This window comes from Ictalurus punctatus, chromosome 12 (genome assembly GCF_001660625.3).
Source record: "Ictalurus punctatus breed USDA103 chromosome 12, Coco_2.0, whole genome shotgun sequence".
Lineage (NCBI taxonomy): Eukaryota > Metazoa > Chordata > Actinopteri > Siluriformes > Ictaluridae > Ictalurus > Ictalurus punctatus.
The window spans coordinates 572,824-587,964 of NC_030427.2; the positions used below are offsets into that span (position 1 = coordinate 572,824).

The 15,141-nt window shown below is 40.7% G+C and overlaps 2 non-coding genes across 2 annotated transcripts; both read right to left on the reverse strand.

The window, feature by feature from the left end:
- Window positions 1–3,076: 3,076 nt before the first annotated feature.
- On the reverse strand, window positions 3,077–3,158 carry trnas-gcu (transfer RNA serine (anticodon GCU)). Its single transcript has one exon. It is a non-coding gene; the product is annotated as a tRNA-Ser (tRNA).
- A 508-nt stretch (window positions 3,159–3,666) lies between these two features.
- trnal-uag (transfer RNA leucine (anticodon UAG)) lies at window positions 3,667–3,748 on the reverse strand. The gene has a single exon. It is a non-coding gene; the product is annotated as a tRNA-Leu (tRNA).
- Between the last annotated feature and the right edge of the window lie 11,393 nt (window positions 3,749–15,141).

The following is a 15,141-nucleotide window of genomic DNA, read 5'->3' on the forward strand; positions in this document are numbered from 1 at the left end:
GCTTACATCTGAAGACCAAACATCTGTGGTGAAGTTCATCGCGGAGTGGTTATGAAGAAGCTCGTGAATATGATCTGTCATACGGTTGTATAACTCCGGTAAGTAGACGAATGTGAAATAACGCCGCCTCGGTAAAGTGTAGCGAGACTCAAGGTGTTTTTCCAGTCGCTGAAATCCCATGTCCTTCACTACAGAGCATGGTTGATCATCAAGCGCCATAAACTCCAATACTTTCTGAGTAATTTCTAGAGTTTTTGTGCTGTCGGATTATCAGATATTTTTAAATTATGGATAGATGAAAAATAGCCTTTTGGTATCGACTGATACATCGGTGCATCTCTAGTTAAAACCAAGAATATAATGGGTAATTGCATATTTCATTTTAATTGACCCCCCCCCCTTTTTTTTTTTTTACTGAAGCAGCCTTATATGGTCTTGCATGTGTACAAATATTATATTTGTATGTGTATGTTGCATTTCCTACTGTCGATAAGGAAAGGGAAAAGGAGACAGACTTATATTCTTGGTTGTACAAAACCACGCTGTAACTTCAATTCAGTTCCATTTTATTTGTATAGCGTTTTTTAACAATAGACGTTGCCTCAAAGCAGCTTTACAGAAACATATAAACACGGGATACAGATTTTAAATGTGCGACAGTCAACACTGGAACCAGCACCAGACAGGTCATTACAAAATTATGGATAGACGGAATGTAAGAAAAAGAGTAGTAAAAAAGTCAATGTAATGCTCACTTCATTTGGAAGTCATTTAGGAGAAAATGATCTTGGTGCTGCAGTGCAAGATGAGGAGATAACTTCATCTAATATCCAAAGTGTTGCTGGTGGCACATATCATTATTTTGGTATTCTTAAAGCTTTGTCCAAAACCATGGAAAGAATCTGGTCTTATGTTCTAGAGAAGTATGAATTCGAACTTCAACTGAACATGGATGTCTTACCACTGTTTAAAAGTTCGTCTCTGTAGTTTTGGCCAATTATAGGGTTACTGCAGGGTTATACTAAGAAACCAGTTGTCATTGCTCTGTTCTGTGGTAAATCAAAGCCAACATCACAAACTGATGAATTTGAAAGATCTAGTCAGTGAACTGCAAGGGTTAAGCAAGGGATTTGCCATAAATGGGAAGCAATTTTTCCTAAATGTCACATCTATCCTGTGTGATGCTCCAGCTAGAGCTTTTATAAAGGGAATTAAATCACATACTGGTTATTCAGGTTGTGACAAGTGCATCCAGTCTGGTGTGTACATCAACCATAGAATGACCTTTCCTGAGATCAACAGCCCACGTAGGACTGATGAGTCTTTTATCAACATGTCTGATGAAGACCATCATACTGAAACATCTCTTTTAAAAGCTGCAGGAATTGGCATGGTATCATGCTTTCCACATGATTACATGCACCTTGTATGTCTTGGTGTTATGTGAAAACTGCTGGACTTATGGCTTGCTTCAGGGCCTTTATGTTGTCTTTTGTCTGCTCGCCAAAGTGTTATAATCTCAGACACACTTGTTAGCTTGAGACGTTATATTCCTGAGGACTTTGCTAGGAAACCCAGGCAATTCTCAGAAAGACTGAGGTGGAAAGCAACAAAATTGCGACAGTTTCTGTTATACACAAGTCCAGTGGTTCTTCTTGATGTGCTGTCATAACCAATGTACAGCAATTTTAATTATCTGTTGCTATCTTTATACTCTCCAATCCACTCTTTGTATAATTCTTAATGACTTTGCTCACAGTTTGCTAGTGTCATTTGTAAAGCATTTTAGTGAGTTGTATGGTCCTGAATTTGTTATCTACAATGTACATGGGCTAACCCATCTTTCTGAGGATGTCAAAAAACATGGAAGCCTTGACTTCTTGTCTGGGTTTCTGTTTGAAAACTTCCTGGGATAAATATTTTTTTTTTTTTGAGAACTCCACACCATCTCCTATAACAGGTTATACGGAGACTTTCAGAAATGGACTGTTTCATGGTAATTGCTGAACATTTGGATATGAAAATTGTCTTGAAAAACAACATGAAAATGGCCCAATTCCACCGGATTTTAATAAAGTTGATCAGTTCCAGGAGGTTGTTCTAGGTAGCACTAGAGTTCATCTATCATGTATGGGAGAAAACTGTAGGAATTGGAGGCTGCTTTGGTGTAGTAATGAATATTCTTCAATGTCAGGAGAAAGTAAAGTGCTTAAAACACTTATCTAAATGAAAAGCTTACAGCACCTAGTAGTCCCATTCAGTCTCCCAACCAAGAACTAACCAGGCCCAACTTTGCTTTGCTTCTGAGATCAGGCTTTGTCAGAGTGGTATGGCTGTAAGCAACAGATGCCACCAAATGGGGCCTATTTAAATAGTATAAACAAACATCTGACTGACTGACTGACTGACTGACTGACTGATTGACTGACTGATTTATTGATTGATTTTCCTTCATTTCTACACAATCAGTCTGACTGTGAATTGGTGGAGTCCATGCACTTCTTCAAATAAGACAGGGTGCTCACTCACACCTGATTGTCATCCCGTTGATTGAAAACACCTGACCCTAATTTCCCCTTCAGACTAACTGCTCATGCAGACGCCAACAGTGTCTGCACCATGCACGCTCCCTTTACAGAATGCCCTTAAGCAAGGTCTTTACAAGAAAAATAGGGTCCAAACCCACATGGGCTGTGCACAGCGGACTGGCAGCTCATCACCTTAACCTCTTGCTGACATAGCTCACGCGTATGAAATTACATCCCGGTGTGTGTAGCAAAAAAGAGGTTTCGGTGCAGGTTCTTCGCCCCTGTCGTCTGGACTGCGTAATGCGCTCTGCGTTGACGGACCTCCAGAGACGCAAGAGCCTTACAGCAGCTGTGGCCAAAAAGCATTGAAATACAGCTCACGGTCGCGAAACACGTAGCCACAGTGCTAGCTCTTCACATTTCTCCACCCTCTCTAGTGCCAGCTCAGGGACCTGTACAAAGCTTCCCGGTTGTAGGCCTTGTAGGTGTGAGACAGACTGCAACAAAGCCAGACATTGCTGGAAAGAGGAGGCAAAGTGAGACGCTTGCGACGAGGATGGGATTCGAACCCACGCGTGCAGAGCACAACGGATTAGCAGTCCATCGCCTTAACCTCTCGGCCACCTCGTCCGAGGCCCGCCCCGTTTAACGGAAACTATGCAAATGAGGGTTTCATGTTCGCCGGCTGGATGACTGCTTCTCAAATAGATCTGATTCAAGTCTTGGGGTATGAGCTGTGCCGTCATATAAACTGAAGGGTGACGATGCGGCGAGACGGCCCAAAGGTCTCACAGAACGGGACAACTCCATAGTCGAGCCGTCGCAATGCAATCCAATCCTTGGGCGGCTAGGTACCGACTACCTATGGACTGCCCGTCCCAGCGAGTTAAATTTCTTTGGAAAATGTAACTTTTACCCGTGACCCTGAGTAGGATTACGCGGTATAGAAGATGGATGGATGGATGGAAATGTAACTTTTATCCTTACCTGGATATACACAACGACTGTGGAAAAGGGGGGCATGAGTTGCGACGTTCGTGAGGCAGCATGCTACGTGGTGTATAGCATGAAAGCGTGGGAGAAAAACCTGCGCAAAGCCTTTGGAGACGAGACATCACCCACCGTGAGCTAACGACCGTGGCAGCGGTGGGATTTGAACCCACGCCCCCGAAGAGACTGGAGCCTAAATCCAGCGCCTTGGACCACTCGGCCACGCTACCCGCAGGCCGGCGTGGTGGTAAACCCGTCCGTGGGAAGAAGGTGACCGGGTGATTCCGCCGGACAACAAGAAATCTGGCATGGGCGCGACAAAAGGGCTGTTGTGAGACTCGAGTGCCTTTCGCTTAACCGGCTCTGGCGGAGACATCTAACCATTTCCAGCTGAAGACAGAGCTAAGGCCTGGTCTTTTGGACGCGATTCGTCTAGGCTTAAGACGCCATGCTCCACGGTCACATCGGAGTTGTGTTTGCGGAAGAGCTCTTCTGCCATGACCTTACATCCCACTTACGGTGGTGCTTGAAAGTTTGTGAACCCTTTAGAGCTTTCTATACATCTTCATTACCGGGACCTAAAACATCGTAAGATCTTCACACAAGTATCAAAAGTAGATAAAGAGAACCTAATTACAGAAACCAGACAAAAACATTACAGATGGTCAGTTATTTATTGATGAAAATGATCCAGTATTGCATACCTGTGAGTGGCAAAAGTATGCGAACCTTTGCTTTCAGTATCTGGTGTGACCTCGGTGTGCAGCAACCACTGCAAACAAACGTTTCCGGTAACTGTTGAACAGTCCTGCACGTCAGCTTGGAGGAATTTTAGCCCATCCCTCATTACAGTCCAGTTTCATCTCTAGGATGTGGGTGGGTTTCCTCACATGAGCTGCTTGCTTCAGGTCCTTCCGCAGCATTTCTACTGGATCAAGGTCAGGACCTTGACTTGGCCATTCCAAAACATTGACTTTATTCTTCTTTAACCATCCTTTGGTAGAACGACTTGTGTGCTTAGGGTTGTTGTCTTGCTGCGCGGCCCACTTTCCCCTTGAGATCCAGTTTACGGACAGATGTGCTGACATTTTCTTTTAGAATTTGCTGGTATTATTCAGAATGCATTGCTCCATCAATGATGGCAAGCCGTCCTGGCCCAGATGCAGCGAAACAGGCCCAAACTGCAACGCTACCACCACCATTGTTCAGAAATGGGATACGGGTCTTATGCTGGAATGCGGTGTTCTCCTTCCCCCAAACATAACCCTTCTCATTTAAACCAAAAAGTTCTAGTTTGGTCTCACCTGTCCACAAAACGTTTTTTCGAGTAGCCTTGGGTCTTGTCCATGTGATCTTTAGCAAACTGCATGCAGGAAGCAATGTTCTTTATGGAAAGCAGGGGCTTTCTCCTTGCCATCCTGCCATGCACACCACTGTTGTTCAGTGTACTCATTATGGTGGACTCAGGAACATTGACATTTGCCTACGCGAGAGAGGCCTTTAGTGGCTTAGAAGTTACCCTGGGATCCGTTGTGACCTCGTGGACAATTACATGTCTTGCTCTTGGAGTGATCTTTGTTGGCTGACCACGCCTGGGGAGGGTAACCATGCTCGTGAATTTCCTTCATTTGTACACAATCTGTCTGACTGTGGATTGGTGGAGTCTTGGCGCTTTAGAGATACTTTTTCATCAACTTTTGCATTTTAATGTAAACAATCATATTTCGTAATATTTTGGGTCAGAAACGTTTCATAGTACTATATTATGTGTAAATATGTGAAAAGAATCAAATTGGAGTAGATCGGGCAACTGATTATATGAGTTTGTTTGAAACACCACTTTCCTTTGCTCCTAGCGCCTTCTCGTTCGCTGTATAGCGTTTTGAGCGGATAAAGAGCACAAGTGTGTAAGGGGACACAGGATGAAAGTGAACTAGATTTGTTATTGTACTTTTGATGAAAACTGACTTTCTAGACATAAAATGTCACTTTTTTCACCTTATCATACTTTTTCATCAACTTTTGCATTTTAATGTAAACAATCATATTTCGTAATATTTTGGGTCAGAAACATTTCATAGTACTATATTATGTCTAACTAACTTGAGACGTGAACTGATCAAATGTGACGTGACAAAAGAAGAACGACTCAGATCGGGAGGTGAACTAACAGACTGCTAATGCTAAGCAATTAATCAATCATTTCTGTTTCTCATAATTCGGCCTCGGTTGCATTAGCCTATAGTTTATTTTTTATTCCAAATGTGATCAATGTTTGCGTAAGTACTAGAGGTGTTGGGGAGTTTAACATGTAACATTTTAACTTTATTCTGCTGAAATGAACGAAATGATGCAAAAAAGAGTCGTTCATTTTGCTGAATGAGATTCAAAGATCCGAGTCAGTAAAATGATCCGAACTGTCTTGTGTTAAGTATGCAAGTCTTTGAACGTAATTTATATATATATATATATATATATATATATATATATATATATATATATATATATATATATATATATATATATATATATATATATATATATATATATATATAATAACCTCTCATTTTCTGATGCTCCTGCTTCCACTGTAATGCTCCCTGATTAGCTTTGCTTACAATATCAATATGTATATGAACCGCTGGCCATGAAATTTCTCAAGAGATTTGGTGAGAATCTATTACTCTGGTCCTGATCTTGCTTGTGTACACTGTTTATTACATTTTTGAATGACTTTTCTTTTCCTCATAGAATTACTTTAGGCACTGATAGAACTGTTCTGTAATGACGGAAGATCAGCGCAGAATTCACCAGACTTGTGTCGATGGACCTGAGCAAGTCCTTTTATGAGGGTCTTGACAAACACGCCTCAAAGCTGCTGTATTTGTACCGCTCGAGGCGCCATGCAGACATCGCAGAAAGGAGTGCCATACTGGAGAGCCTGGATAAAAATGTGAGTAGGTTTATTTCAAGTGTACTTGTTTTGTAAATACTGTGGTCATTTCCTTTCTTGCGATTTCTCTTGTCCTGCATAATTTGAATATAAAACATTTGTACTTTTGAGGCATCAAATCACAGGAAGAGGGTTGCAGTACTGCTGGGGCTGCCACTGTCCATGCGGGAGAATCCATCTCAGTTCTTACAGATCTGTGAGGTAAGTGTCTGTGAGGAAAGTAAGATGTTGGAAGATATTCGGATAATGGAAGTCCACGTATTGATATGGAGTATTGATATCCACGTATTGATGGAGTTTACCTTGTTTTATTTTCATGAGAGATGATGAATTTCAGGATGTTGTACTGTATTTTTTTCCACCTTCTGATATTAATTCATCTTGTGTGATGACTAGTAAAGTTAAGATCGGTTCACTCATGCTGTTCTTAAGTCGCTGCGCTTGTGAGGATGTATGTGTGAAAGCACATTTTAAAGTTTGTCTTTGTTTTTAATACAGCACACAGATTCTGAAGAAGAGTTAATCAAGGGCGTGACTGTTGGAATCAGTACAGTTGTGGATGACGCGATGGACCCTATTCCGTGTGACTGCGGTGATGTAGCCCTTGTAATGGAAGAAGTTGTCGTTCTACACAATCTTGGTGATGTACCAAATGCATTTGTCAACTTGATGGGATTGCTTTATGCACGTAACATAATCTACCCCACAAACTTCAAATACACCTTTGAGGTGATTCAGAGGCTGTTCATGAACATCGGAGCTGATGCCTGCAGTGCACGAGTACATTCACTTAAAAATAATCTGCTCAAGTAGAGATGGTGTTATGCATTTCTTGTAAGAGAGATTTCATGTGGTGTTGTGTTGTGTATGTTACAGTTTCTATACCTAAACAGCATGACTTCAGTTTTGTTGTATATTTTCACCTTTAAACACTGGGCAATTGAAATGTAATGTTGTTAGGCAAAAACAGATTTCTGCTTGCTTTTTCTGTTTATTTTGAGAAATTCATGTAATTTCAAGTTCTGCTGACACCCGAGTCTGCTGACACGCACAGCCAAGCTCCGCCCATGCCCAAGGTTCACCTGGTAACCTCAGAGCCTCAGCTTCCCTGTTCAGCTGCGGTCGTCGCTCAGCCTCCCTGTTCAGCTGCGGTCGTCGCTCAGCCTCCCTACGCCGCCAAGAACACTGGGCAGTTTCCTGGCTCTGTTTGGGACATTCAGCCCAGGGGGCCGGGGCCGCCAATGAAGTGGGATGACTCATGGCACTCGGGGAGGGGGTTCTGTCACGATTCCCCCTTGAAGCAGCGTGCTCTAAGCGTGAATGTGCGAGCACCTGCTTTTCTGTTGTTGACTGTAATGACATCTGGACACGTGTGTTTTGTTTATGTTTCTGTCTCCTCCCTGTTCTGTCATTGGCTGGGATTTCACGTGGGTCTGAATTGCTCTCAGCTGCTAGCGGTTTAGACGCTGATCATGTCCGCATATATACTGCGCGCCTCCCAGCACACAACGCGGAAGATTAAATGTTTAGAGTTAGTTTAGCTCGTATCATAGTCATAGTCACGGTCCATGTTTAGAGTTAGTTCGCGTTGGATTATCCGCTTCCAGTCCCTCGTCATAGTTCGTTTCTTGTTTTGTTTATCGACCCTGTTTTCCGTGACCACGACCTAGATTCCTGCCTTGCCCCGTGTACGCTTGTTTGCCAATCGCCTGATCTCTTGCATGTTTATGGATTACGTTTTGGATCACGTTTTGAATTTGTCTGCCTGTCTCTCTTTCAAATAAACAACTGTTCATCCTGCACTTGCATCCGTCCTATCTCTGCTCCGTCACGATACGTGACGGTGACCTGCTCCAATATGACATTTTGTACATAATATACTTTGCAGGTTTCTGATGTAAAATGATACGAAATAGGATTGTTTACATTAAAATCCATTATATGATGATAATGTATGATAAAGGGGAAAATATGAGAAGTCTAGAAAGTCACTTTTCCTCAAAAGTGCTCTGACAAAGCGTGTTTTCATTCCTCCTGTGTGTGCAGACACACGGGGGCGCTACACTGGCTTAAATCACTATACAGTGAGTTTCACGCCACTGGGAGCAAGGGAAAATAGTTTTCTAACAAATTCAGTATCATATGTTTCAAATGTTCATGATTTAATATGATTCTTTGACATGTTTCTGACTCAATATTAGATGTTTAACTTGTTTACATAAAGCCCACCCCATTTCTCCAAAAGATGTTTTTTTATTATTATTTTATTTAATTAAGTTATTTTTATTTTTGCTCATGCAGTATAAAAGAACAAAGTAATGGTACTTCAAAAAAAAAGTAAATTGTTATTATATCAACAACAAAAAATCAAATGTAACAGATGTGCATTGTAAAGGTTTCAGCTCTACTCAGTGAAAATGGAGGGGACATAACAGGTCTTAATACAGATTATAACCCAGATCTAAGTCTAATCAACACTTACATCTAACCACAAAGTTACGTTGACACTGACGTGAGGAACAGATGCAGGAGTAACAGAAGTGGGTGGGCTTGTCGTAGTGCATGGTCTTCTTATAGGAGATAGCCTCCTCACGGGGGTTGGTCTTATAGGAGATAGCCTCCTCACGGGGGTTGGTCTTATAGGAGATAGCCTCCTCACGGGGGTTGGTCTTATAGGAGATAGCCTCCTCACGGGGGTTGTTCTTATAGGAGATAGTCTCCTCACGGGGGTTGGTCTTCTTATAGGAGATAGCCTCCTCACGGGGGTCGGTCTTCTTATAGGAGATAGCCTCCTCACGGGGGTCGGTCTTCTTATAGGAGATAGCCTCCTCACGGGGGTCGGTCTTCTTGTAGGAGATAGCCTCCTCACGGGGGTCGGTCTTCTTATAGGAGATAGCCTCCTCACGGGGGTCGGTCTTCTTGTAGGAGATAGCCTCCTCACGGGGTTTGGTCTTCTTGTAGGAGATAGCCTCCTCACGGGGTTTGGTCTTCTTATAGGAGATAGCCTCCTCACGGGGGTTGGTCTTCTTGTAGGAGATGTTCTTCTTAAAAGGGATGAGAATCTCAAAAAGGGGATGGGCTTCTAAAAGGGGGTGTGATTCTCAAAGGGGATGGGCTTATTACAGGAAAGGGTGTGATTCTTAGAGCAGATAGGCCTGGTAAAGGGGACGGGCTTCTCGAAGGACTTCTAAAAGGCACCTCATGCTCATCACCACCATTTTGCTCCTCCTCATGCTGGTCAGGCATGTGGACGTCATCCTCGTAGTCACTCTCCACGGTGTTGTAGTACAGCTCGTCGGCAGCAAACGGCGGATCAGAAGATGTATCCTCCCTCCGTGTTCCTGTATCAAAAGAGATGAAGAGACAGTGAGACACATCTGCACGTCTCGTAAAAGGAACCAGAAAATCCTCCCTCTAAACTGTCCTTTTCACAAAACGTATTTACACAAGTTAATGGTAAATTACTGTCATCTTCCTATAACGGTGCATACATCCTCAGTATCTCCGTTCTAGCTGCATGTAGAGGTGTTCGATACGGGTGTCACAGTGTCACGACTTCACTGTTAGTCACGGCATATAATCACACACTTACCTCACTGCTCACTTTCCCCCTTGCCAACAAACAGAATAAAACACATTTCTGTCTATTACTGTTTTTTTCTGATCTCTAACGGTTCTTATCCCTTTTATGTCCATCTGTGGCTCCCCAAAAACTCTTCCCACCCTCTTTCTCCTAAATCACACAACTCCTAACTTCATCACACATCGACGGCTATGAAGAACAAATCATCGCTGACCAGAATTAAACCAAACTACTCTATATTTTGCCTAAGCAGCACTGCACACTGGTCAGATTTATGATTATTTATTTATTTATTGCTCAGTCAGCTGCATTTCCTCACAGCAGCTCTCTCTCTCTCTCTCTCTCTCTCTCTCTCTCTCTCTCTCTCTCTCTCTCGCTCTCTCTCTCTCTCGCTCTCTCTCTCTCTCTCTCTCTCTCTCGCTCTCTCTCTCTCGCTCTCTCTCTCTCGCTCTCTCTCTCTCGCTCTCTCTCTCTCGCTCTCTCTCTCTCGCTCTCTCTCTCTCGCTCTCTCTCTCTCTCTCTCTCTCTCTCTCTCAGCTTATAACAACTTTAACAATACTTTTCGTTCTCAAAAATATCTTAGAAACAAGAACAATTAGGAAATTTTATTTGCTTTAGTTAAATTCTATACGATTATACTATTCACTGTAGCAAACTTTAGTTAAACTTTTAGTAAACTTTAATATAGAAATAGCTGACTTTTCTACCAAGATAGTAAACACAAAACCAAACTGTTTCATATATCTGATTAAAATTTATATATATATATATATATATATATATATATATATATATATATATATATATATATATACACACACACACACACACACAGTATCTCACAAAAGTGAGTACACCCCTCACATTTTTGTAATTATTTGATGATATCTTTTGATGTGACAACACTGAAGAAATGACACTGTGCTACAATGTAAAGTAGTGAGTGTACAGCTTGTGTAACAGTGTAAATTTGCTGTGCCCTCAAAATAACTCAACACACAGCCATTAATGTCTAAACCGCTGGCAACAAAAGTGAGTACACCCCTAAGTGAAAATGTCCAAATTGGGTCCAAAGTGTCAATATTTTGTGTGGCCACCATTATTTTCCAGCGCTGCCTTAACCCTCTTGGGCATGGAGTTCACCAGAGCTTCACAGGTTGCCACTGGAGTCCTCTTCCACTCCTCCATGACAAAATCACGGAGCTGGTGGACATTAGAGACCTTGTGCTCCTCCACCTTCCGTTTGAGGATGCCCCACAGATGCTCAATAGGGGTTAGGTCTGGAGACATGCTTGGCCAGTCCATCACCTTCACCCTCAGCTTCTTTAGCAAGGCAGTGGTCGTCTTGGAGGTGTGTTTGGGGTCGTTATCATGCTGGAATACATGCTGGGAGCATGCTCTGCTTCAGTATGTCACAGTACATGTTGGCATTCATGGTTCCCTCAATGAACTGTAGCTCCCCAGTGCCGGCAGCACTCATGCAGCCCCAGACCATGACATGTTTTTCAGTACAAACCTATAGTTATACATTTTTATTTCATATGTCTTCTACATTATCCAGTCAGTACAAAAAACATTTCAGATTCCTAAACATTAGTTTCCCAGCACAAAATTAAATGTTACAGAAAAATGTTTGTATGTCAGTAAAGAAAGCAGCATATTATGTAAGAGACACTTTTCAGACAAAAAAAAAACAACATAATGAAGACTGCTGGGTTTTGCTGCAAAAATAAGAAACAAGTGCGACAGTCAAAGTCTCCAGAAGAACCGTGACTGGTTCTGCAAGATGCTCAATAAAACCTACATCTCATTTCCTTATAAAACTGCACTAATAGTATGGGAGACTACTATTTTTTAAGCAAAGGGTCATCACAACAAATATTTACTGTTTACTGTTTACTGATTTTTATATTATGTTTAAAAAATATAGAAACATTTCATTGGATTATTGTTGAAGGCATGTTTGCTCTACAGCATTTCTTTGAATGTGACTTTTGTACAGTACGGTGTGTGTATATATGTACAGTACTGTGTGTGTATATATGTACAGTACTATGTGTGTATATATGTACAGTACGGTGTGTGTATATATGTACAGTACTGTGTGTGTATATATGTACAGTACGGTGTGTGTATATGTACAGTACGGTGTGTGTATATGTACAGTACGGTGTGTGTATATATATGTACAGTACGGTGTGTGTGTATATATGTACAGTACGGTGTGTATATATGTACAGTACTGTGTGTGTATATATGTACAGTACTGTGTGTGTATATATATGTACAGTACGGTGTGTATATATGTACAGTACTGTGTGTGTATATATGTACAGTACTGTGTGTATATATGTACAGTACTGTGTGTGTATATATGTACAGTACTGTGTGTGTATATATGTACAGTACGGTGTGTATATATGTACAGTACTGTGTGTGTATATATGTACAGTACTGTGTGTATATATGTACAGTACTGTGTGTATATATGTACAGTACGGTGTGTGTATATATGTACAGTACTGTGTGTATATATGTACAGTACTGTGTGTGTATATATGTACAGTACTGTGTGTGTATATATGTACAGTACGGTGTGTATATATGTACAGTACTGTGTGTGTATATATGTACAGTACTGTGTGTGTATATATGTACAGTACGGTGTGTATATATGTACAGTACTGTGTGTGTATATATGTACAGTACGGTGTGTATATATGTACAGTACGGTGTGTATATATGTACAGTACTGTGTGTGTATATATGTACAGTACTGTGTGTATATATGTACAGTACTGTGTGTATATATGTACAGTACGGTGTGTGTATATATGTACAGTACTGTGTGTGTATATATGTACAGTACTGTGTGTATATATGTACAGTACTGTGTGTATATATGTACAGTACGGTGTGTGTATATATGTACAGTACTGTGTGTATATATGTACAGTACTGTGTGTGTATATATGTACAGTACTGTGTGTGTATATATGTACAGTACGGTGTGTATATATGTACAGTACTGTGTGTGTATATATGTACAGTACTGTGTGTGTATATATGTACAGTACGGTGTGTATATATGTACAGTACTGTGTGTGTATATATGTACAGTACGGTGTGTATATATGTACAGTACGGTGTGTATATATGTACAGTACTGTGTGTGTATATATGTACAGTACTGTGTGTGTATATATGTACAGTACGGTGTGTATATATGTACAGTACTGTGTGTGTATATATGTACAGTACGGTGTGTATATATGTACAGTACGGTGTGTATATATGTACAGTACTGTGTGTATATGTGTACAGTACTGTGTGTGTATATATGTACAGTACGGTGTGTGTATATGTACAGTACTGTGTGTGTATATATGTACAGTACTGTGTGTGTATATGTACAGTACTGTGTGTGTATATATGTACTGCATGGTGTGTGTATATATGTACAGTACGGTGTGTGTGTATATGTACAGTACTGTGTGTATATATGTACAGTACAGTGTGTATATGTACAGTACTGTGTGTGTATATATGTATAGATTGTGTGTATATATGTACAGTACTGTGTGTGTATATATGTATAGATTGTGTGTATATATGTACAGTACTGTGTTTGTATATATGTATAGATTGTGTGTGTATATGTACAGTACTATGTGTGTATATATGTACAGTACTATGTGTGTATATATGTACAGTACTGTGTGTGTATATGTACAGTACGGTGTGTATATATGTACAGTACTCTGTGTGTATATATGTACAGTACTGTGTGTGTATATATGTACAGTACGGTGTGTGTATATATGTACAGTACTGTGTGTATATGTACAGTACTGTGTGTGTGTATATGTACAGTACGGTGTGTGTATATATGTACAGTACTGTGTGTGTATATATGTACAGTATGGTGTGTGTATATATGTACAGTACTGTGTGTGTATATATGTACAGTACAGTGTGTGTATATATGTACAGTATGGTGTGTGTATATATGTACAGTACTGTGTGTGTGTATATGTACAGTACTGTGTGTGTATATAGGTACAGTACTGTGTGTGTGTATATGTACAGTACTGTGTGTGTATATATGTACAGTACGGTGTGTGTATATATGTACAGTACTGTGTGTGTGTATATGCACAGTACTGTGTGTGTGTATATGTACAGTACGGTGTGTGTATATATGTACAGTACGGTGTGTGTATATGTACAGTACTGTGTGTGTATATGTACAGTACTGTGTGTATATTTGTACAGTACTGTGTGTGTATATATGTACAGTACGGTGTGTGTATATATGCACAGTATGGTATGTGTATATATATATCTATATATATATTTGTCTGTACATTATACCTACGGTCTTGAAGGAAACATGAATTCTGCTCTCTACCAGAAAATCCTAAAAGAGAATTAGGATTCTCGGTCTTCAGTCCATAATATGAAACTCAAGTGCTGCAAGACAATGATCCAAAGCATAGGAGTAAGTCCAAGTACTAGAAGTAAGTGAAAGTCTGATCTCCAGTTATTAGAAATGTTTGGTTGCAGTTATTGCTGCTAAAGGTGGCACAACCAGATTTTAAGTTCCAGGGGGCAGTTCATTTTTCACGTTGCTGATAGCTGTAGCTGTTGGATAACTTTTTTAAAAGTATTGTTTATAAAATTGATTATAAAATACTATTATTAACCTATAAAGCACTAAGTGGTCTCGTGCCACAGTATCTAAGCGACCTTTTGGTTTTATATGATCCGCCACGCCTACTTAGATCAAAAGATGCAGGCTACTTGATGGTACCTCGAATAGTGAAGGCTACAGCAGGGGGAAGAGCTTTCTCTTATAGAGCCCCACAGTTATGGAACAGTCTTCCTATTAGTGTTCTGGACTCAGACACAGTCTCAGTGTTTAAGTCTAGGCTTAAAACATATTTGTTTACTCAAGCCTGACTCTATTATGCTAATTCACAGTCCTAATAATCTTTTCTCTCCCTCTCTCCTTCTGTCGAGCCACACATGAATTTATGGAGATACTAGAGATCCTGATCCTTTCTGCCTCTGGATGGAGCTCTCAT